At 42.2% G+C, this 25946-nt stretch overlaps 1 pseudogene; it reads left to right on the top strand.

Annotated features, from left to right (window-relative positions):
• The first annotated feature begins 4102 nt into the window (after nt 1–4102).
• Nucleotides 4103–5119, top strand: LOC147455995 (uncharacterized; annotated as a pseudogene).
• The last annotated feature ends 20827 nt before the right edge of the window (nt 5120–25946 follow it).

The raw sequence follows: 25946 nt of genomic DNA, 5'->3' as shown, positions 1-25946 counted from the left end.
GATGTGAAGTGAAAATGAGAACATCTGAGGCATCTATTGTCACCTCGGCATGAATCTCTGTGGGCATAATGAGCGTCACTGGAGGAGGATCATCCTCTACTACAGTGGTAGGCATCGGAGACTCAACAATGTTGAGCTCCTCAATCTTTACTGTACTTTTGCCTTTGCCAGAATTATCCTTTTGCATGTTTTTATGATCTCTTAGGAAGCTGCGACAATCCTTTTTGTAATGACCCTTCTTGTGGCAATAGTAACACTCGACATTTTTGGCAATTCGGTCTCTACTTTGGTTCCTGTGTCTGCTAGGACTACGAGGATTCCGCTCTCTACTTTTGCTTTTGTATTTGTTCCTGTCACGGCCTCTTGGCTTTGTTGAATTGCCAGCCATATATACATCTCCATGACTAGCATTATCGAGAGATTTACGACGAATCTCTTCAGTGAGCAACGCATGTGACAGCATTGAATTCTAACTTGCCATTCGGAGCCGAATTGCTAATGGCTGTGCAAAAGATATCCCATGAACTGGGTAGAGAGCATAATAAGAAGATAGACTTGAGTTCATCGTCAAACTCCTTAAAGCCCTGAGATGTCAGCTGACTAAACAAGGAGTTGAACTCATTTAAATGACTGGAAACTGTGCTACCTTCTTTCATGTTGAGCTTCATAAGTTTTTTCATGAGAAAAACTTTGTTGGATGCACTGTTGCTCTCCCATGCTGAACATAAGCTATCCCAAAGTTCCTTGGTTGTTTTCTTCCCGATGATAGTGAAGAATATTGACTCAGCTAGATGTAGACGTATCGTAGCCATGGCTTTTGCATCCAAAAGCTCCCATTGAGCTTGTGTATAATCATCATCCTCTGCACGCTCTTTCAACGGTTCTGAGAGGCCTTTGTTTATCAAAACATCTTTCATGCACTCTTTCCACATGGTGAAGTTGGTGCCATCGAACTTTCGAATGAAATACTCCTCCTTTTCTGAAGAAGAAGCCATCGCTGATAAGAGGGTTTGAGAGGTGCCAAACTATGGCGAGAAGCTGTAGAAATTTGGGCAGAGTAACCTTTGTATCGGGAGTAAAATCTCAACCGAAATAGACTCAAAAGTGCCAACTATGGAAGGCACGACTCGCGGGAAGTAAATCCGGTAGAGTCTCCTTTGTATGAGGAGTCAAAACTCAACTCAAAATGTATATAAATGTGCCAACTGCACTAACTGGGCATCTGTTGCACAAAACCAATGCTATGTGAGTGCCAACTCGGCGTCAAAAGCATAAATAACCGTCCAGATACATATCCTATGGCAAGGGTACCGTAAAGGGGAACTCCAGCTACCTGTATCACCGAAAGTGTCTCAACATTCGAGCACACCCCAGCTCAAAGAAAACCTCACGCTATCGACCCTCCAAAAGGCTAATGCAGACACAAATGGACTAGCCACAGTCTCAGAAAGGGCTCTTCCGGTCCGAGTCTCAGAGACGACCGGGAAAAACTGCCAAAATAGCCAAGAATGGCTCCACACGTAGTACAGTGGGCAGTGTCCGCAACTCAATGTACATGAGTAAAATCGCGCTCAAACAGGCGCCAAGAACTGCTGCATGCAGTGAAAGTGATCCCTGTGGGGATATCTGCGCTCAAAAGAGCTCAGTAGCACTATGTGTGCTCACAACAAAATGCATTTGTCAACGCATGTGTCCGCAGAGAATCTGCTGTCAAAATGACTGCCAAATCGCCAAAGCGCTGTGTCTGGTAACTTGGAGAATCTGTGAGTGAATGGGCTGAAAAACCCCCCTGTAGCCTGTAAGCTGCGTGTCGGTGTCGCTATGTGCCGATTTTTGTCGCCGGGCAGAAATATGCTAGTCAAATAGCCGCCAAAGGTGTCGTATCCGTAAACTGTGTCGTACAAGGCGATCGGTGCGCTCGGTGCCGATGCCGGGTGTCACTCCTCTATGATAGAGGTACCTCACCCGTGCATGTCGCAAGCACGGTCGTCGATCGCGGGAATCCGTAAAAGTCGGTGCCGAGAATCCGTGCCAAGCGTGTGAGCGTCGCAGCCGTGGGTCGATGCCGACTATGCACCGAGCTTACTGGGCTCGCCACTAATTTCTCACTAATTGGCCTTTCGCAAGATTTTTCGCTATAGACGTATGTGTTCGGGTCTATGCACACAACTTCTTGGCGGGTGTCGAGAAATGTGCACGCTGTTATCTTTTGGGCGATTGCTTGTAAAACCTTTCAACTGCATGAGACGTGTGTGTCCGTGCAGTCTGATAACTTACTACCCCACCAAACAAATTTTCTCTGCTTGCATTTGCTGCTTGCGACCATGGGAGCGCTTGCTTGGAGGTGTTGTTATGAAGCCTTTAAAAAAAAAAAAAAAAACACACAGAAAATCGATTGCTGTAGCAAAGCAACCGAAATGCCTGCTCTCTGGAATTTTAGCAGTCTGTGCGACCCCACCAAACAAATTTTCTCTGCTTGCATTTGCTGCTTGCGACCATGGGAACGCTTGCTTGGAGGTGTTGTTATGAAGCCTTTAAAAAAAAAAAAAAAAAAACACACTGAAAATCGATTGCTGCAGCAAAGCAACTGAAATGCCTGCTCTCTGGAATTTTAGCAGTCTGTGTGTGCGCGCTTCTCTTCCTCTCTCTCCCCCTCGAATCAGCGCTGGCCCATCTTCTTTGCACTGACGAAGATAGAATTGCTTAGCAGCACCGTGTGCTTTTCCTGGAAGGTGGACCCGGATTCATGTGTGTGTGTGTTTTCAACACACACTAACAAACATAGGCATTATGGCTACTACCACACAAACTTGGCAGCGTTTCTAAATCACCAACAAAAACATTTTGTTTGCATCTGCGCGGTCCAGCCTAGACATATCAGGCCCAAATTTCACCTGCTTTTCAAGCTATGTGTATTGTGCTGAGCTGCACAATGCTTTGCTGCAGCCCCTAAATCGGCCTCTATTTTATGTATTGCCTTTCCACACAGATGATCTGAGGGTTGATTGCTCACTTTACAAGCTGATTTGCTGCCCCTGTTTGCGTTTTCTTACTCTCCAACGCTGTAGGAAGCTCAACTCTGGCTCGAATAGAACAGCCCTGCTACACCTCCAATCGGGTACACACACACTTGAATTGCTTCCCCTGCTCCTACAACTTCAGACTCGACTGTGTAGACCTTTCACAGAAAACAGAACTCTGCTTCTCATCTGCTTCCAGTTCCAATACACACACGGAATTTACTTGCACACACACAATCGGGCAGGCTGTATTGACCCGAAAGCTCTCTCTCTCTCTCTCTCTCTCTCTCTCTCTCTCTCTCTCTCTCTCTCTCTCTCTCTCTCTCTCTCTCTCTCTCTCTCTCTCTCTCTCTCTCTCTCTCTCTCTCTCTCTCTCTCTCTCTGCGCTCGGCTATCCAAGTAGGACCAGTGGACTACAATTGCTTCCTCTCCTCTTTGCTACCAGATCTGATGATTGCTGCATTCAAGACCACACAGAGAATCAATTTCTTCACCCTGTTCCGATCATTTACTCAATGATGAGTGTGTAGGAGCGGCTGCATGCGCCGAGCTTTCGTGCCTCCGAAATTGCGTCACAGAACTCCGATTCCTTCCAATCTCTTGCGATCCGTCTATCGCTCGAGATCCCCGTGCTCTGATACCAATTGATGAGTGCACGTGTGCGTGTACGAAGTGTGTGCAAGAGAGGGGGAAGAAGAGAATGGGGAAGGGGATGATGTACAGGCAGCCTGTGTGGGTTAGTGGAGAAGAAAGAGAAGGGAGAGGTCAACTCTTCCTCTTTCTCTCCCTATATTGAATAGGGGAAATTAAGTGTACAAGGGTGGTTTCCCACGGCCACCTGGCCTACACCCCAACACTAGCTAAACCTCAGAAACGATACAAAACGCTAAACCCCGCAGCTAGAGACAGCATGGACACCTCTTCTTTAGGCGCAGCTGCTGATGGAGGCTCCGACAAGCTGTAGTTCGTCAGAGTTTGACTCTAACAAGGGCTCATTGTCACCATTTTCACCGGAGCCTTCGACCTCAGCTCCTACGTCCATGATGCCCATGTCCACTGCGGTCATACAAGAAGCTTTCCATATGAACATCCCCAAAGCCATGCCGAACAAAAGCGAGCAGTGGACTACCATGCAACATAGCATTCCTTTCAACTTTAATGGTCTTTCCTCTTGTAATACACCCATACTAAACACCTTTCTCTATGGGCCTTGCATTGTAGTTCCCCAGCAGCAGGGTCACTCCAACGGTAATCTCTTAATCATATTAGCGAGCGAGAAAGCATCAGAGAGTCAACAGATTGATGGGTCATTGCCACCACGAGCCATGACAGCCCTGCTTGTTTCATGCAGCATATTCTCCTACACTGTCATCATCATTGCTTATGTTCCGTAGATCCTCAGCCCTATTGCTTCTTTTCATGATCTCACCCTTGCCCTCCTTGTGCTTTTGTTGTTTCATGCATTGTAGTTCATGCTATTATGGTGGTTTCCCATGGCACCCAAGTCTCAGGAATCCACTTTTGCGGAGTCAGAGCACAAGATCCAGAGGACCCCCACGTCAGGAAAGAAGCCTGCTTTGAAGCATGTTGCTACTGCAGTCCAGACTGCAGTTCCTGTTCAAGCTGCACGGATTCAGATGTAGTACTATTGGCTTGCATTGTTGGCCGGTTTGCTAGAGAAGGGCAGTGTGGACAACCTGATGACAAATGTCAGCATCTCTGGTGGTGGCACTCATAGAGCTGACCAGGGAGTTTATGGCCAAAAGAGGCATGCTGTTGTTTCTGCCTTCGCTTCCTCTGTCATTCCTTCTCTTTTCCTTGCCCATGCACATCACATTGCGCTGGTTCCTGAGCTTCCTCTTGTCCTTGATGATTCTATCAACATTCTGGAAAAGACCTCCACTATGGTTAAGGTGCTCAAGATGATAGCAGATCATGAGGGTGTTCCTCTCACTAAGTCAGAATCGAGTACTATTTCACCCAGCAAAGGAATGGCAAGTTCACCCAGCAAGGGAATGGCAAGTTTGTTACTGCGCTTGGATTTTCGTGATTGCTTCGAGCAGCGGGATCTTGAAGCAAAAACTTTTCATTGTGTTTAGTGATACTCTTTTCAACGTTAGATCAAGCATGTAGTTGGTTTTCAATAAAGCAAAACACACTCACACCAAACGCTGAAGTGGATTGGAGATTGTATGTCTTAGTCATTCCTCGTCTAGCCATTCACATCAGGATAGCAACCTGATGTTTGCACAAGCGAGATGTCGAGTTCCATGCCTTGATCATGTTCGGCATGATGTCGAGTCTAGCCCCTAAGATCAGTCCCAGCCCCTAAGCCGTTGTATGATCACTCCCCCCAGATGAAGCGTCGGAGTTGATCCCTTTGTGTCAAGTTTTTTCTCAGCCCAAAATTGTAAAAAAGATATCCATCTTTTTCTCCCTGAGGGGGAGGTGTGATGTGTGGTCATGTAGGTCATGTGTCCGATCACCTAGTGTGGGAGGATACTAGTACATTCTTGGCATGTAACTAACCTCTCTTGCTATAAGAGAGATGACGGATTAATGAATGGCAGGTCTAGTTTTGGTCTACTCTCTCTCCTGTAACAGCACGTTACAATATGATAGGATAATTAATTAGCTTAACATTTCTAAGCTTAATTACAATAATCAACAGAATTTATTTAATTAAAAGAGGGTTTATGAGTATACATAGGCCTAATCTTTGATTTATTAACAAAATAGCTTAATCTAACCTTGCTAATCAAGAAAGATTAGACTAATTATTGTTTAGGTTAATCAATTAGAGATTAATCTCTAATGATTTCTACATAGCGGTCTCTCTAGATGAAAGAGAGTGTGTCAAGGCTCCGAGTCTATGTAAAATGTGAAGCTAGGGGTCCTATTTATAGTTTTCTGGCACTCATAAGCTCTCACCGGTTGAAAAAGGCAGTTGCTTGCAGTTCAAGTAGTTCCCAGCAAGTTAAAAACACCCCCTGCTATTAAATGAGTCCCTGGAAGGTCAGTGATGACCCTCCCGTTACCTGCCAGCTTTTAAAATGTCAATTTTGCTATCATTTGACCTATTTTTGCTTAATTGGTAAATATCTTGTAAATATCTGGGAGACCTTTAATAAAGTGTATGGTTAAATGATTACTGTAACCCTTCAATTTTTCTTAATAATTTATTCTACATTGAATCTTCTGGGAGGACTAGCGGGGTCAGTTTTTGTCCGAATTTAAATATGAAAATTTCTAGCCCGGGGTTTGCTGTGCTTAAGATTCCAAAAATACCAATATTTGCCATGGTCGAACAATTCTACATTGCTTTTTCAATAATCATATTAGTTTGATTAAGCTTTATACAACCTTTAAGGTTTCAGAAACTGGAAACCTTACACACGTAAGGCCGATGCGAGGTCAAGTGCCAAGTTTCTCTTTGAGAACATTATTACAAGATTTGGTTGTACCTTTGAGATTGTGTTGGTGGTCATAGCATAGCGCACAGCCCACCGACATAATGTCAATCCGGTGATGGAATGAGGACTCTAGGAAGAGGGATGAAGAAGGAGAGGAGAAGAGGGAAAGCCGATGAAGCAAGATCTATGCACACACACTCTCAATCTATACTCTAACTCTCTAATCATGTAGACAATGGTGTATCCCTTTGCTCTAATCTCAAGCACACACACTCTAATCACACATTAAGCATACACAAAGAAGCCTAATGAGAGAAATGTATGTAGCCCACGTACACACACTCTAATCTAGCACACATGTGAAGCAAGAATGCTCAAACAAGAGGAAAAACTTGAGAGAGAAGAGAAGATTAACACTAATCATACACCATTAACACACATAAGCTTGAAAGACAAGAGAAAGTAGAGAGAACTTAGCTTCCATTAATCCCAATGACTACTACATATGATGTGGAAGATCCAAGCTCCATATCCACTCCTCTTCTTCTTCTCCACACTCCCTCACACTCTCTTCTCTAAAAATGCCCTTTCACATCATGTGAATTGACTTATATACAAGGGCTTTTAAAAATGGGCGGCCGGCCAAAAAATGTATAACATGCTGCAGGTATCTAGGCTCATCTAATCATCAATGTACAACTTGGAACCCACTGTGGAGCCCGTAAATACAAAAAATATATGCATACACATATGTGTACACACCAATGGAAGGATAATGCATGTCATTGACGCTCGCCCGTCAACACTCTCTCCTTCTGAAGCTTTGTCGTCCCTGACAAAGCCATGTCGTGGTAGATGCTTGAGGAAGAATGTGCCTGCAAAAAGAAAAAGGTGGATGAGGTAGCAACCTCAAATATATGGTGATAAGGCATAAGGAAAAGGCAAAGCACATGTAGTAATGAGGAAATGCAAAGAATTATGAAATGTTACACTGCCATTAAAGAAAAATAAATTGCACTTGCTGAAATTAATTAATCAAGAGTTTTGGGCTTATGAATGAGTCTATCAATTAGTTAGCTACGATTAAGGGTTAAAACATTTACTCTAGTGCTAGCTAAGTTAGTAAATTTATCCCAATGCAAGATTCCCTAATTATGTCTGTCATAGATTAGCTAACTAACTCTCACAACTCAAAACAAAAGCTTGAATTTTTTTTAAAAACTTGAAGCTCAATGGAAGTCTTTCTCATTTCATTTTTCTTGCTTTTCATTTGTTATTTTTCACATTTTGCAAAATTATTTGACGTGTGTGCTTATTTGTATACCCGGGGCTTTTTGCTTCTCAAAGAAAAGCACCCACATTGGGAACCTCTAGGGCTCTAGTACCATAGGCAATACATGTGCGTGAAGTACCAAATCAAGCCAGGATTTCTCTTCCAGCTTAAGCTTTTACACTTGTGGCACTTTTGTTTTTCTTCCATTTCCTTTGTATTTTCACTAGTTTTCTTTGTTGTTTGGGTGAGAAAGCCTCTCTATGCTTAAAACACTCCTAAGGTTTCAAACACTCAAATAATTTTACCAACTAGGGTTAGTAGTCAAGTAAATGAGTTAACCTAAAGTCACTGCCTCCTAACCTCAAGGCTCATCAATAAACTAAACTCTAAGTCAATTAACTAAAGAAAGGACAAGTTTATACATCTTTCATGGCAGATAACAAAACATAATTGAATGCACTTAATCAAACAAAGAAGAAGCCACAATCAACAAATATAAATGTACAAAACTATATAGCATAGGAAGGAGTGCACCTGTGCATGGGCTCGATGAAGAGGTCGATGTCATGGAAGCTCCTCGTGTCTGGAGATACATCATGTCTACATGGTCGTCCACTCTCCATGGGCAAGCTAATGTTTGTTTATGTGCTGCATCAAAAGATCAACAAAAGCACTGTACCTCCAAGATGTATGTCAGCAGCAAGATAAAATAACAAAAGTAACAGAATAATAAAATAAAACATCTAAGCTAGGGTCTAAAACCTCGATATCCAGAGGGAAAAAACCCAAAAGGGAAAAAAGTGCCTCTGGTATATGCAGGTAAATCTAGTGCACATATCAATGTGCACATATCAATGTGTACAAATCTCAAATCTCGTGCAACTAGGAGTCAAGAGAGAGCTCTCACCATGAAGCATGATCTGCAATCTCTTAGCTCGATCTCTAATAGTCAAGGGCTGGCTAACACCTAGCTCCATATGTAAAGTCCGCTCAACAGCACAAGGAATGGGCATAGGGGGGGCATCAGCCTCTACTCGAATAGTCTGTGGAAGGCTCTTCGGTAGCCAAATCTGCAATGCTCGCGCTCTCGTAGGGATGTCAGTCTGAGCTCTCCTAGCGTGTCTACGTGTGCATCTAGCTCTAGGACATACTATCTGCTGTGAAGGTACCGACCTCTCTAGGGGTAGTCTCATCTCTCGACATCATGGAGGTCTTGCTCTAGGGTATGATCTTGTATGTGCTGGGTGTGCTACCGCTCGTGGCCTAGGTACCCAAACATGTCTTTGTCCCTCAAAGTAATCATGTGCCTCAAGTGACTGTCTAGATGTGAGCCAACCATGTGAAAGTCCATCGTCGATCATATGGCTCTTTAGAAATATGATCGTGTCATCACAAGGTAAAAATCTAGCATGAATCTCGTCACGGGGAACAAATACCTGTTGGGTTGTCCTGGAAGCTCTACGTGGAGACATACGTGCCTGATCTATCGTGTGTCGCTCCTTAGTGGCACTAGTCATCGTAGCAGAGCCTCTGCCTAGAGAAGGCTCTACACATGGCTGAGATGCCTATGTACGTGGTCTCCAAACAAGTCTAGCAGTCGCTATCGTATCCCTACACAGGGTGTCAGTAGAGGTCACTCTAGTCCGTGTACGTCCATGTATCTGTGGTGTAACCTCTATCTCTGTGGTGTCAGTAATGTAGTCTCCAGGAACCTGATCTAGAAAAGTACGGACGGCTCGTGGGCTGGTTTTCACTCAATCGGGTGATCTGATCGTGAATCGGCACTCGTAGATGGCACTAGGGCAACATCTATATGTGGTGGCTGCTCTCTCTCTGTGACTCACTGGCTATGACACCACTATGCAAGCTAAAAGAGTGGGATAGCGATGCTGTCGGCTCTGCATCTTCTCTCATAGGGGGATCTACTCTTGTAGATGGCTCTAGCTTGATAGCTATCTCTAAGGGTCTCTGTGAGGTCGGCAGATCTAAACAAGGATGCTCGAGGGTAGCTAGAATCTGTGGAGTGGTCTAATCTATAACAAAGCCATTGGAGTCACTCACTCTATGACTCTGTGACATCTCTCGCTGTGTGCTGGAAGTCTCGTGGATAAGTGTGGTAGGTGGTGTAGGCTCCCTAACAATATTATGACTGGGCTCTAGTCTCAGGGGCTCTACCTGGCAGGCTAGGTGCTGAAGCTATCTCTCGGGGCACACTATCATCCTCATCTGGCATCTCTCAAGGTGGTAGAATACGACGTGACAAAATAAGCCTAGGAGGTGATCTCTCTAGTGGTGTCTCTCGAGGACTCGGACCTCTCGGTAGCTGTGGAGCTAGCGTGGTTGTCGTGGGTAAACACAAATCATCATGTCTAAGTCGAGGGTAGTAGGGTAGACCTATAGTCAAAACATATACTGCATGATCGACATCTCTATAAACTCGCTCACGTGGATCTCCTATCAAATATGCAAGAAGGAGGGCTGAAGGATCTCTCGATCCACCACTCGTCAGGCGTCTGTACCTACGACCAAGCTCCTCTAGATAGGTAATGGTCTGCTCAAATCTCTGAAGCTCCACTAGCCTAGGATGTGTCTGTGTGTCTAGGCTGTCATCTGGGTGTGCTCGCTCAATGTCATCATAATCAAGGGTCTCAATCAAGAGATACTGCTCTCCGAGCTCATCTATCGGCCTGTGGGTAGGCTCTCACAATCTGCTTAGGTGTAGACATCATGCGCTGCAGGGTGGCTAGCCTCACAAAGGGGTGATCATAAGTGTCAACATAATATGCAACCCCTCGTGGATATCGGTCTACTATATGCAAGATCTGACCATCTATATCTCTCATGCTATCCCTAGTTTCTCTGGTCTCGGACAGTGTCTGAAAGGTGGGGTTCAACGGTCTAGGGGCACTCATATCTACAATGGGTGATCTACCGGGCCCTACCTCTGGTGCTCTCAACTGGGGTGATGTGGTCGTCATAGACTCTCTCGTATGCTCTCTAATCTATGTCATCAAAGGTTGGCATGGGTCTCTAGATGGTGAAAGGTGTCGAGGTTGAGACTCTCTAAAGTACGTGTCTCGAAGGCTCTGGGTCTCTATCTGTGGCTCACTCTAAGTGGTATGGAAAGTGCTAGCAATCGCCGTGTACATTGCTCTAGACTCGTGATAGCTCGAAATGCTTGGCGGCAAATCAAGTCTAGGTGAGGAGAATCTTGGCAGTGGTTTTCTGAGTGATGTGGGTGATGGCACTGTGTCTAAAGGAGGTGAGGCACTCCTACTCGAAGTAGGGCGCTGGGTCGGTCAAGGATCGTACGGCAATAGATAAGTCAAAAAGTAAAGCTCAGTGCTTGTGGTGCTCATGTAGCATCTGTCTCTAGGATCGCCAACTAGTGTCACAACATCTGTGGATAGGTGTCTACTATAAGTGCGACACTCTAATCGATATATGTGCTAAGCACTATCTATATAGATCACTCGAGGACCTACCCGCTGTAATGTAACCTGCACGGGATGGTTGAAGGCCTCAAGGCAATCATCTGTGTGTACTAGCTCCATCTCCTCTAGCCTAATCAAATGGTCGACCACATACGTGGCGCGATAGTCATCTCTAAATGTGCCATCCCGCCTGTCGTCGGGAAGGACTCGCACCACCTGGAGTGTCTATGTGGGGCCAAAGGAGGCGCGACACTGGACAAAGAAATGTCCATATGTGTCCGTGTAAAAGGGCCGGCCTCTGTGCTCGCCTACAAGTGTGAGCAATGTGTACTCAGAGCACAAAGTGGTCATGGCCATCATATATGCGCTCTCGGCGTGTGATAGGCCTATATCGAGGTTTATGCGTACAATCGGACTCAAATCTGCCAAAATCTGGCAAAACCTAACTCTCGGACGTATCTGCTCTAAATGTGTCTAATCGTGTGTACATGCGCGCGAGCGTCGAGTATGTGGGGCGTGTGATGCGTGTGGAATATGTGTGAGAAGCAAAGAAAGAAAGAAAAAAAAATCATTTTTTTTATAAAGTTTTTTTTTCTTTTTGGGTGTGTGTGTGTAAATTCGAGTGAGAGAAAGAGACAAAAAGAGAAAATCAAGGAATATTTAAAGGGGGGCGGTTTTTGTGTGTATGTTTTTTTTAGTTTTTTAGTTTTTTGGACGTGTGTGTGTGTGTGTGTGTGAATCCGAGAGAGAGAAAGTAAGAAAAATGAAGAGGGGTATATGTTTGTGTATGTGTGTGTGTTTAACACATCAATTGCCAATCAAACCAAGACCCGTTTTAACCTCTTTTTTGTCCATTTTTGGCCCAAAAATTAGCGCAATTGGTGGTTCAATTAGAAAATTTCTATGCAGACACTTGTTTACCACTAATTCAACATCACAATACAATCATAAACACTCCAATTTGCCACTTGCAATTAGTTTAATTATGTGTGTATACACAAGCACAATTAAGCCTAAAATGCACCAATTAATCGCACACAATTCTACCGAAATTTGGACAGCAGTTCGGTGCAAAATTGGCAATCAAAAACCATAAACCATATAAACATAATGACCATAATAAATCAATGGTTTTGCATCAAACACATTAGCATCAAAATTGCCAAAAAAAAAAGCACCAATTTGTACACATTTTCCCTCACGTTGGCATACACTAGTACACATAGATTTGCACCGATTAAGTGCACCTAATCAATTCTCAAACCTGCACTTTAATTTCAGATTTTAAAGTGGGTTAATGCACTCACATTACAACAAGAATCGCATCGATTTCTCCACTCCAATTGAAGATTACACACGTGTCTGTGTAGGCAACCGCTTCACCGCATCTCTACCTACAAGCACCAATCACAAAGCATCATGTGTAGCATCATTTTTCTTGAAATCAAACACATAATCATGAAGGCAAAACATCCAATTAGAGATTCATTCATGTGTAGCACCAAAAACACACAAGATTAGTGAGTAATTAGACATCAAAATTAGCATAAATCACACATAATTACACACTTTCTAATCACTCAAATCATGCAAAATTGATGAAATTTCAACCCGTAACAGTGATGCACAAGCCTCTAATTAGGCACATAAACATGTAAAACACTCCAATTATTAACGGATTAGTAGTAAATTAGTGATCAATTAGTGAAAATGAAGAGAAAACATGAAAATTACACACAACTTTTTTAACAAAATCTCATCACAAATCAACCATTCACCATCACCAATACCTAATCCTAATGAAAATTAGAAACTCAAACCATCACACGGGTGATCCTCTAGCTTAGGCGCTCGATCCCTGGCAACGACGCCAATGTTGGTGGTCATAGCATAGCGCACAACCCACCGTCATAATTTCAATCCGGTGGATCGGAACCCAGCTAGTGCATGGAAGCATGGATGCACCTAATGTGATGGAATGAAGACTCTAGGAAGAGGGGTAAAGCAAGAGAGGAGAAGAGGGAAAGCCGATGAAGCAAGATCTATGCACACACACTCTCAATCTACACTCTAACTCTCTAATCATGCAGACAATGGTGTATCCCTTTGCTCTAATCTCAAGCACACACACTCTAATCACACATTAAGCATATACAAAGAAGCCTAATGAGAGAAATGTATGCAGCCCATGTACACACACACTCTAATCTAGCACACATGTGAAGCAAGAATGCTCAAACAAGAGGGAAAACTTGAGAGAGAAGAGAAGATTAACACTAATCATACACCATTAACACACATAAACTTGAAAGACAAGAGAAAGTAGAGAGAACTTAGCTTCCATTAATCCCAATGACTACTACATATGATGTGGAAGATCCAAGCTCCATAGCCACTCCTCTTCTTCTTCTCCACACTCCCTCACACTCTCTTCTCTAAGAATGCCCTTTCACATCTTGTGAATTGACTTATATACAAGGGCTTTTAAAAATGGGTGGCCGGCCAAAAAATGTATAACATGCTGTAGGTATCTAGGCTCATCTAATCATCAATGTACAACTTGGAACCCACTGTGGAGCCCCGTAAATACAAAAAATATATGCATAAACATATGTGTACAGACCAATGGAAGCATAATGCATGTCGTTGACGCTCGCCCGTCAATAGATTGTGAGTGACAATGGTACTCATTTTATAAATGGAGTAATAAAAGAACTCACTACCAACTGTATGATAGCTAACCATAAGTCTACACCTTATTATCCACAAGCTAATGGCCAAGCTGAGAGCGCCAACAAGACCTTAATCTCTATCTTAATGAAAATGGTTGAAGCTCATCGCACAGATTGGGATTTAAAGCTTACATTAGCTCTATGGGCTTATCGTACTGCGCACAAAGTTTCCATTAACTGCACACTGTTTAAAGATGGTGTATGGCCAAGAAGTGGTTATGCCATGGGAGTTTGTCGTTCCTAGTCTTCGAGTAGCTTCTCAAGAAGGTTGGGATGGTAATCCCTTAGTTGAGCGATTATAAATCCTTGAAAGGCTAGATGAAGAGAGGCAATTAGCTGTGCAAAATGCACTTGCGGAGAAAGATAGGAGGAAGAAATGGTTTGACCATCATCTAAAGAACAAAGATATCAATGTTGGTGATAAAGTCTTTATGTATGGAGTGTGTAACAAAAAGAAAAAGTTGAAATATGCGGGAAAAGGACCATATAGAGTATGTGAGATCACCCCACAAGGAACCATTCGTGTGGAGATTCTTGATGGAGTTGAAACCATTGGATTCCTCAATGGGAGCAAATTTAAAAGATACTATGATTTTTTAAGCCAAGAGGAGCTACGTGCCATCCATACAAAAAAGGGTAGCCAAGGCACAAAGAAAATTGAAGAAGATACAAGCTTAAGCTGAGGCTAAGGAGCGACAACAACGCATAAGACAAAAACGTGAGGCTAACCTTGGAGTTACACATGCATTCCACGTTGAAATCGACGAGGATTAGTTGGACTTTGACACACCTCTACGATACCCTATTGAGCTATACAACACCTATAAAAAAGTGCTATATAATGCCTTATTGGACACGGGTGCTAAATATAATCTGCTATCATATGGGGTGTGGGGTCAGTTAGGGAAGCCACCTGTATTTGAGAGTATTATCCAAGCCAGGGGTGTCAACAAGAAAAAAACTACATTTTCTAGAATTTGGCACACTTTTGTCAGTTATGACAATGGGGTTGTAGCTCAAGACTTTTTGGTCATGCCTGTTGGAACTATGGAGGGTAATATAAACCTAGGACGCACGTGGGTGATAGCCACCAAATGCACTATTGATTGGGGGGTAGAGGGTGTCACAACACAGAAACCAACTCTTAGCCCTGCCACTCAAGCCATAGTCCCTGAGATATTGCCTCTTAAGAAAATAAAACCCAAAACATTGCATGTCCAAGAGGTTGAACCATATGTCCCCATAGCCCAACTCTCTAGAGCTTCAACTGATGTAGTTGAAATAAAGCTTGAGACACACAAGATCCATCCCAATATAACAAAGAAAACATACAAGTGGGTCCATAAAGCTTCTTTAGTGACCATAGCCAGTGCTAAAAGACAGGAGCCTCGTAAGAGACGTCCTATTCGCCCCAATATATATAAAGAAACGTTGTGTTGGATTTCTAAAAAAATATTGGAAGCCCAAGGCTACTATAAAGGAAATGATCAAATATGGGTGCCAAAACGTAAATTGTGCTCTTACTTGTCACCGAGCCCATGTGAGCTCAATCCTGAGGCTCCAAAACAAATTGAAGATCGCGAAAAGGAAAAAATCACGGAATGCTATACACCTGCTCTAGAGTTAGTTTGGGTACCGAAGAAAGAACGATTTGTTCTACCTAGCTCAGGAACATGGAAATCAAATGACGCTTCTTTCTCTTCATGTAATTCCTATACAGAAATAGAAGCTTCAACACAACCTCCACTTACCAGTTTACATATCCATACAAGCAAGAAAGAGTTTGCACTTCCTGTTGTAAGTTCACAACCTACAACAACGTTGCAAATAAAATCATGGGAGAGTACCTTACCACCCTTGCAACTAGATGAAACGCATAGGGTGGTCGAAAAATATTGGTTAAAGCCTTCACCCATAACAACTTGAAACAATTGGTTTCAAAAGGTGACAACATCATTCCAAAAGGTATGATCTACCCAAGGAAGGGGAGATTGTTTGCTGACATCCATCATTCACTTGCTTCCCTCTCAACCTTCCTCCCTGACCTCTCAATCTTCAATCTTAGGGAATGTATATATTAGCCTTATACTCACAAAAAGAAGATAAAAAATTCAAAGAGCAAGAGCCATAACACAAAATCATAAAAACACATTATGAACAAGAACACGACCCTTGTAATATTTGCACTCTAACCATCATCTATTTGCGTATACAGATATGGCTGGTACGCTAGAGTCATCCACTCCTGCCTTGGGTGAGAGGTACCCTCGTTACTTTTCACAAATGTTTCACATGGTCTTTCCCGTGCTTGCCTATGAATGGGATTTGGTAGGTACGCTAGCATGTGAGAGAAATTTCGAGGAGTTAGAATGGCTGATACGTCTCTTGACCACGACTGATCCATACTTAGTAGAGAGTGTAGATCCCATTGCACAAGCCTACCCTTTTGACTAAGATGACTATAGGCATCTAGTGACTATCTTAGTAAACATGGGTGCCTTTGATGAAGAAGAAGATTTACGTGACTACACGGATGACACATATGGTCTCAGGGATGATGACTTTTTTTTTCTCGACGGCGAGGATAGGGTTTAGCCTTAGGGTTTCCCCCCAATCTCTATAATATCCTGTTCCCTTGACTCTCTAGGGGGAGTGCAAATAATTAGGTTAGGGTTCCTTATGTTTTTTAATTGTGTTCAATAAGTGTTGGTACCTTTTACCACTGATGTGCCTCCTAGAGGTATTCTCTGTGTTTCCTAGTGTGTACAGGAACGTGTTGCTGTTGTTAGGATTTGGACCTTCATGGAATCTTTCTCTCGTTCACACTTCAAATCAAGCGTGACCATCAACACAAACAGGTGTTTCTTGTCCATTAGCATTGCCCCTTATCTTTTTGCATCCGTGTTTGTCTGCTTTAACTGTGATTGGTAGCATAATATCCAACGCATTTGCTTAGTATCAAACATTAAATTCAATGTAATTTTTGTCATAGTCTCTTGTCTAGGTTTAAAAATCAAGCAGTTCGACTAAGCTAGTGATAGCCGTTTTTCGGCTCTCCGTAATTGCCATACTGAGTTAACCCACCCTACCAAAATCATCCAAACACTGTGGCTATCCCTACCATTTCACTATATATAGGTGTGTGTGAGTTAGGGGACTGTTCCCATGTCTTTTTAAAAACCCTCAGCTAGCTAGTCACTGGGCTAGTTGAACCAAAAAAATAAAAACAATAAAAAATAAAAATATATTATGGTCCATTTGTGTCTAAATATTTCATTGTATATAGGGCCTAAATAAAAGGAATTTTCATAATTATTTTGGTATTTATTTAAATATTTCTACCTATGGTGTGTTATTTATGCTATGTACATTGACTCACCATTACGATATTTTTTCTTACCATTTTGCATACTCTTTATTCCATATAAAAATAATTTCATGCAAGCTTCTCTTATTTTTGGTGTAACTCCATTCCAACAAAAATAAAAAAACACTAGTTTTATTTATGTGTATATTTTTTCACTATTGTGATTTTTCCTTCCTACATCTATTCTCTTTTACTCTCATAAATTAGAACACCAAAAATATTCACCTTTTTATGGTAGACTTATAATAAGAGAGATTTATTTTGACCCCTTTATATTTTTTCCACCTATATTATTTATATTTGACATGTACATACTTTTTTTAGACCCCTCAATATTTGATTTTCTTAGTTGTATTATTCACTTATATCATGATCTCAACAATATCTTCAATTATAGAACTACCAAATAAGATCAAGGGTATGTGGAATGCATGCATGCACCATGGGGAGCTCACTCTTGGAGGTATTCAAAAGAATCATCCAAAGAAGGACCTCACAAGGACCTTGTGCAGTGGAAAAAACAGTCTGTTTTGCTGAATTTTTAAAGATCACATGCTCCCCAAATTTGAAAAGGTGATACAAACAAAAGCTGTAGCTCATGGGCTGAACTTTCACCTCAAATTTTTTCATATTTTTTGAGCTACGAGCTGTGAGCTATGATTTTATTGGTGGACCCCAGTTTGCCCATGCTATGCAGCCACACTCCCTCGTCCACTTTATCATTTTCCTCTTTCACACACACTCCTCCCTCTTCTTCCCACTCCCAAACTTGCAACTCCCATGTCCTAATTCACCCTCTTCACCATTGCCACATCTCTCACACCTCCATAGCCTTCATCCTCCATTTCTACACCCTATGTGCCCCCCTTTCTCTCTACATATATGTCCATATTACCATACTCTCTTCAGCTTTGTAAAGAATTCAAAAAATCAACAAAAATCCAAGAATAACCTCTGCAAATGAAGGCTTTTATCATGAATTTTCCAAGGTTTGAAGATAACGTAGCTTCATCGACACGCGTTACTTTGCCATGATGACCGCTTCTTCTACCGGTGCTGTAAAGAGGTGAATGTCAACTTCTCTAAGCTTCAACCTTGCTTTACAACTTTATCCCTTCTCTAACTTTTCTCATCATGTATCTCACCATTTGGTGAATGATTTTGTAAATATTTTGTAGTGATAATTACTAACTACTAACCACTAACCTTATTGTAAAATGCACCCTCTACTACAGTAGGCACTCCCAAATTATTCACTCAATCCTCTCTCCTTTCATCCTCAATAATTCTCTTCCCTTGAGCCCACATCCATGTGACTCAAAGGACAAGAGAGATCCACCCTCATTAAAAAAAATAAAAATATGCATAATCTTTTATTCTTTCAAATAAACTTGATTAGGCCTAATCCTAATCGGGGCTTCTAAAACCTATAAATAGAGCCCTTCTCTCCCTTGTAAATCATCACATGATCACACTACACCACACCATTCTCAACACATAACACACCACTCTTCAAGCCTAGTTGTGTAGAGAGTGTGCATTGTGAGTGCTCTATTCCATCACTACACATAGGTGCATGGAGAAGCTTGAAGTTAGTTATGCCATCTAGAGGAGTGGAGTGATACTATACTCTGCAATCACACTTGTAGCCTACTCTTTTCCATAAATAAGATTCATAGTTTTGGGTGCAATCGTATGCTGCAACTACGACTCTTCTCTCCAAATTGACTTGATAAGTTGGCTCATCAGGTGGTTGAAGGTATATCGTCCTTGAAGTTTGTTGTGCCATTTCCTGCTTGGTGGTTTGAGGGCTTGTTGAATTGTTTGACAAAACTTTTAATTGTAAGAGGGTGCTCAGTGAGAGGGCTCCCGTGACCCTAAGACAATTTGTGTATTGGCAACAAGGTCAAGTTTTGTGTTATCTCTCTATTTCTCATCAAGCTTTGTGTGCATCTAGTCTTTGAGGCTAAGACTGAGTGGCTCAAGTTGATTTGTGCACTTTACCTCTCTCTGGCGTGGTGAATGTTTGTGTTTGGTGTGTGTGGCTATCTTGCATTCCCCTCTCTTTGTGCGTTTGAGTACAAGGAGATATCATGTGCGTCCTAGTTCGCATCTACAACTAGGTGGTGCCCCTTTTCTTGTTTGGTTTCTGGCTGTGGGTTGTTTTTGTCTCTGATTGTGCTTGCCCCAGCCCCAATTGAGCAGCATGGGATCCTCGAAGGGTGTTTAGAGGCCGCTCTTCTTGTTGCCCGCCTTGGACCGCCTCAAATTGGTGTCCCCACTGAGGACGGCTTGTGTATTTTTGTGAAGGCTCAACCTTTAGCATAATCAAGTAGCTTTCATGAATCACGATAATTTGTATGATCCCTTCATTCCCATTGCAAGGCAAAAGGTACACATAATTGTTAGTACTAAGTTGCAATTTCAACGTGTAATTCGTAGAATTTTAGGTCCTCTTAGGTTGGCAGAGATAAACGCATCAGTAAATCCTTTTATTTTGCCTCTCATTAGGTAGCACCTTAGTTTGGACGTTTATATTTTTGTTTTGTTTTAAGAATTAGGTCATGCATAGACCATGGATAATGACCCAAGAATAGAGGTTTTCACCTTTCATTTCACTCCACACATTAGAATAAACATTGCAATTAGTAGAAAAATCCATTTTCAACAACGTATGGTATTCATGTTTGGTGCCCAAAGAGCAGGAGAAATTCTTACATCACCAAACCCTGTCATCCTGCCTCTTATTGATTATCATAGGTCATTTGATGTGAATATTTTCATTTTGTTGTAGAATAGATTCCACTTTAGAAAACATTATTGTGTAAATTTTTTAAGAAAGAAAAACAAAAACGTGTTGCCACTTTGAAACCGATTCAATGGAGGCCATGGAGGCCCAATGCCAAATGTCCGGATATCGTCTTTTCTTTGGAGAGCCTGGAGAGGATGCAGAATTATTTTTAGAAAATTTCAAGATGTCTTGTCGTATCAAGAGGATAGTAACTGATCAAGAACGTGTAGAGATGTTTGAGGTGGTCCTTAGGAAAGATGCTAGCACTTGGTTTGACTCTTTGCCTGAGGAAGTTAAAGGGAATTACACGGAAGTTGTGAATCATTTCAAGAGATACTTCTTTGATCCCCAAAACACTCAAAAGCTATGGCAAGACATTGTTTCTCATAAGCAAAAAGACTTAGATGACTACTACTTGTACAAGTAAGAGTTTCTACGTCTTTGGGCTGTATGGGTGAGAAATGTTGCTAACCCTGGTGATGGTGCAGAGTTCCTAAAGAAGGAGAGGTTCATAGCCGGACTCTTTCCTGACCTTAAGATAAAAGTTGAGGCCGGTGCACCTGCTACCTTTGAAGCAGCTGAAACTAGGGCTGCTGAGAAATATAGGAAACTCAAGTGCTTAAGGGGGGAGGTTCCAATAGAAGGTCTTAGACCCAAAGGTAAGTCACAAGAATCAACATCTAGGGAGCTTCCGGAGGTAACAGCGGAAGTGATTGAGAAGTTAAATGAATCTTTAAGCAGCTTGTCAATTCACCTCGCACAAGTTGTAGGTCCAAAGGGACAAGCAAAGAAGTCTGAAGAGTGAGATCCACGACCTAGGAGAGTCTTGCAATGGTGGAATTGCGGAGAGTCTGGACATGGGATGTATAATTGTCCTTGGCCCCGTGGGGAGCCAGGGAGACCTAACTTGAATTACCCAGTGATGAATGCAGGTGAAGGAACTGGTCAACAACCAAGGCTTCTACGAAGGCCAAATGGAGCAAGACCACATCCACAAGGAGTGGAAGGAGTTCCACCTTTGCCAGACCCAAATGTGCATGTGGTAGAGGTGACAAACTCAAATGAGGTTGACATGGAAGCAAATGGCATTAAGCGTGGCCGAGGAAAAGGTAAGGAGAAAGAAGGGGTTACATCACAAAGTGACCATGGACGAGAAAAGAAGGCAAAGGAGACCAAGGAAGCTAAGAAGACTCGACGTCGTATCAACCTCCAAGACTTCCCTCTTGGACATGGTATGGCTCCATACAACCTATTGGAAGACATGAGAGGTAAGGGTCCTGATATCTCATGGCCTCAGTTTCTTGCATTATGCCCACAAGTTAGGAGGGATTTAACGAAGGTAGTTAGCACTAGGAAAAAGATAAAAGAGAGCGTGCCTGTTGTAAAAATTGCACATGCTGAAATGAATGAGGATATTACACCTGTGCTAGATTGTTACATCAAAGGAAGATTGGTTAGGAAAGGTCTAGTGGATGGGGGTGCACAAATTTGCATTATGACAGAAGGACTCATGCAAAGACTAGGCATGCACATCCATGAGACACCTGAAATTAAAGTCAAAATGGAAAACAATAGCAAGGCTAGGTGCGTAGACATTTGTAAAAATGTCTCTGTGGAGGCCTTTGGCATTAAGAAGGCGGTGGAATTTTATGTTATGTCGACCAAGGGAAATGGTTACCCATTTATCCTAGGGAGACCATGGCTAATGAAAATGCGAGCTTTGCAGGATTGGGAGAGTGGAAAGCTAATTTGCAGGAATGACAATCATAAGAAGGTTGTCTTTGACATGAAGGAGCAACGCCAAGAGGAGCTCCATGAAGAATCATCTCAAAGTGAGACGGAGGAAGGCTGGACCGATAACACTTCAGAAGGAGAAAGTAGCGGCAGCATTACCAAAGTGGAGTCTTCCATCGAAATCATGGGGGTAAGGTTTAAGCCAAACAACCAAGAGACCTCTTGCCCAGGTTTGGAAGAGGTAGGTTCCCAAGAAAACCAAAAAGTGGAAGATGAAAGAATGCTAGAAGGTATGTTATCTACAACACTTACAAAGGATGAAAGAGAGGAGCTCAAAGGTGTGTTAAGGAAATTTCCTAGGCTTTTCGCTAAAGACTACACCGATGTGCGTGGAGTAGATGCTGTTCAACACAAAATTGAGTTGAAGTCAGAGGCCACACCTAAGGCTCAAAAGCTACGAAGGCTAAGAGTCATCAAGGAGCAGGCTTTACTCAAGGAGGTAAGAAAGCTTCTAGCAGCAGGTTTCATTTATCCAGTGGAGAATTCAGAGTGGGTCTCTCCCGTTGTTGTCACTCCTAAGAAAAATGGCAAGTGGAGGGTGTGTGTGGATTACCGTCCACTCAATGAGGCAACAAAAAGAGATCACTTTCCCCTCCCATTTCAAGATGAGATACTAAATGAGGTAGCTGGTCATGAGAAGTACACTGTGTGTGATGGCTACTCGGGTTACTTTCAAATAGGTATCGCCTTGGAAGATCAGTTGAAAACAACCTTCATCACTCCTGGGGGTTGTTATGCTTTTAGAGTCATGCAATTTGGACTGACAAATGCTCCTGCAACTTTCCAAAGCTTCATGAACATGGTGTTTCAAGCATTCTTTGGAAAGTCCATTAGGGTTTTTATTGATGATTTTTGCATTTATAGCTCAAAATCATTGCATCTACAAAGGGTAGAAGAAGGTTTAAAGAAGCTCTACGACATGGGAGGTCAACTCAACCCCGACAAGTGTCACATAGGTGAGGATGAAGTGATCTTGCTTGGTCACAAGGTTTCCTATAAAGGCATTGAGGTGGATCCTTCAAAGGCAAAGGCTCTTATTGAGCTCCCATCACCCAAGAATCTCAAAGAGGTCATCTCATTCATTCAAAAGGTGAAGTATATGTCACGCTTTATTCACTTAGCTTCGGAGTTGCTTCATCCTTTGCAAAAGTTGACACAACAAGTAGAATTTGCATGGTCTGATGAGCTTGAAGAGTACTTTTGTAACATTAAAGTCATCCAGTCAGAACTACCAACAATCATGCCTCCTTGTTGGGAGTACACATTCTTTGTTAGCTCTAGTGTTGGGAAAGAAACAATTGGAGCGGTTTTGCTACAACAACATCCCCATAGTACCCAGATGCGACCCATCTACTTTGCTAGTAGGGTCATGAATGCTTTGGAGAGAGGCTACACGGAGGCAGAACTCATGATGCTTTCTCTCATGTTTGCGGTGAGAAAGTTTAGATCCTACTTGCTACCAAAACCTTTTGTAATTCTCACTGCAGAAAATTTGTTTCCTTGGGTGTCATCTCAAATGAATCTTAGCACTAGGATCTCAAAGTGGATTATGGAATTGCAAGAGTTCCAATACTCTTTCAAGGTAGAAGATAGTGTGCATGCACAATTGGCAGGGATCCTTACTTATAGGGTACATGAGAAGGAGATCAAGGTGCCTGAAATAAAGACCCTACCATTGCCACCACCAAAAAATATTCCTAATGCTTTTACCTTGTTCTTTGATGGAGCTTTTCGATGAGTCATAGGAAAAGCAGGGGGAGGGCTAGTGTTGCTCAACCCAAGTGGGCAGCTGGTCATGAAAGAGAAGGTCAATCTACCAGGTTCAACTAGCAACAATGAAGCAGAATAAGACACACTACTTCATGGTTTGAAGATGTGCATTGGCCAAGGGATACAATGTCTCATGGTAAAGGGAGATGCACTTCTCATTGTTAAACAGATTTTAGGCATTTGGGCATGCAAGAATGAAAGCTTACGGACAAAAGTTCATGCCATTCGTAGGATGTTTAATCAATTTGAAGAAGTGCAACTATATCATATTCCTAGGAAACAGAATGAAGATGCCGATTTACTTGCACAACAAGCAGTTACATGTGTTGAGAAAGAAGTGCAGGTCATCATGGTGGCAGCAACTGTCAAGCAACCGAGATACCAGGGATTGGAGTCATTGACTCCCATTATTAGCTACATTTTGGAGGGTGAGTTTCCACAAGACTTCACGAAGGCTCACAAGAGGAGACTCATGAAAAAGGCAAGTGCGTATCTCTTTTTAGAAGGATCCCTTTATTAAAGAGGGAAGGATCAAGTGTGCAGAAGAGTACCAACTATTGAGGAAATCCCAGCCATTCTAAAAGGTTTGCATGAGGAAGCGTGTGGTGGTCATTTTGCACAGGAACTCATTGCAAAAAAGATTTTGCTTGCCGGATATGTTTGACCAAGCTTGCACATTGATGTTCAACATTGGTGTAAAAGCTGTCACAACTGTCAGATTAATGGAAACAAGCGTCTGTTACATGGTCCACGTCAGTTAGTCCTTGAAAATGGTCCATTTGAAAAATGGGGCATTGATGCTATGGGTCCATTTCCTAGGACTAAAAATGGGAAATCGTATATCTTGGTGGCCATAGACTACGTGACGAGATGGGTAGAAGCACAGAGTGTGGCAAAGGTAAATGAGAGGACAGTGAGCAAATTTGTCTACACTCACATTTGTTGTAGATTTGGCACACCTTTGGAGATTGTTTCTGATAATGGTCCAAGGTTTAGAAAGGGCTTGCTTACAGAAGTCTGTGAAGAACTTCACATTCTACGTCGTCATAGTACACCCTACTATCCCCAATCCAATGGTCTGGTAGAAAAAGCTAATGGTGTCATTGCAGGCATCATTAGAAAGATGGTGAAAAACAAGACAAAGTTGTGGGATGACTTCTTGGATGGTGCCTTGTGGGCGTATCGAACCACATATAGGGAAGCCACGGAGTTTACACCATTTCACTTGGTCTATGGTCAAGAGGTTTTACAACCAATTGAGCTCAACATCCCAACAATACGACTTCATGGCAAAGCAGAACAAGATGATCAAGAAGCATGGATGGATCGACTTCTTACCTTAGCTGAGCTTGAGTGGAAAAGAGAAGCAGCATACGAGTGCTACAAGAGGAAATCTATGCAGGCGAAGGAAAAGCTTGACAAGAAACTAAAGGACAAAGGCATCAATGAAGGAGATCTTGTGCTAAGGTATGACAATCGACTCGACAATCGTTTTGATGCCAAATTTGAAACAAGATGGCAAGGGCCATACATAGTCAAGAAGGATTTCAATTCAAGTTACTATCAGCTTATGGACTTGAATGGGAAAGAGCACTCCAGGAAGGTAAACGGGTATCGCTTGAAGCCTTATTTGAGTCGCCTTCTACCAAAGGATCTACCAAAGATCTGTCAAAAGGCAGCTATCTCATGTAGGTATTGTTCCATGAAGCATGAGTGTAACTCAAACCAAAATTCTGAGGGGCCAAACAATGAAGACCTCGTCAAGGACTCTGAAGCACTCTCTTTGGAAAAGATGCTCTATGATGGTACATGAATATACCATCATCCTGGGGGAGGGCTAATGATAGCCGTTTTTCGGCTCTCCGTAATTGCCATAGTGAGTTAACCCACCCTACCAAAATCATCCAAACACTGTGGCTATCCCTACCATTTGACTGTATATAGGTGTGTGTGAGTTAGGGGACTTTTCCCATATCTTCTTAAAAACCCTCAGCTAGCTAGTCATTGGGCTAGTTGAGCCAAAAAAATAAAAAAATATAAGTATATTATGGCCCATTTGTGTGTAAATATTTCATTGTATATAGGGCCTAAATAAAAGGTTTTTTCATAATTATTTTGGTATTTATTTAAATATTTCTACTTATGGTGTGTTATTTATGCTATGTACATTGACTCACCATTACTATATTTTTTCTTACCATTTTGCATACTCTTTATTCTATATAAAAATAATTTCATGCAAGCTTCTCTTATTTTTGGTGTAACTGCATCCCAACAAAAATCCAAAAAACTAGTTTTATTTATTTGTATATTTTTTCACTATTGTGATTTTCCTTCCTACATCTATTCTCT

This window comes from Adiantum capillus-veneris, chromosome 6, assembly GCF_014529385.1.
Source record: "Adiantum capillus-veneris isolate H3 chromosome 6, ASM1452938v2, whole genome shotgun sequence".
Lineage (NCBI taxonomy): Eukaryota > Viridiplantae > Streptophyta > Polypodiopsida > Polypodiales > Pteridaceae > Adiantum > Adiantum capillus-veneris.
The sequence above is the reverse complement of the archived record's forward strand: the minus strand, read 5'-3'. Positions and strand labels throughout refer to the sequence as shown.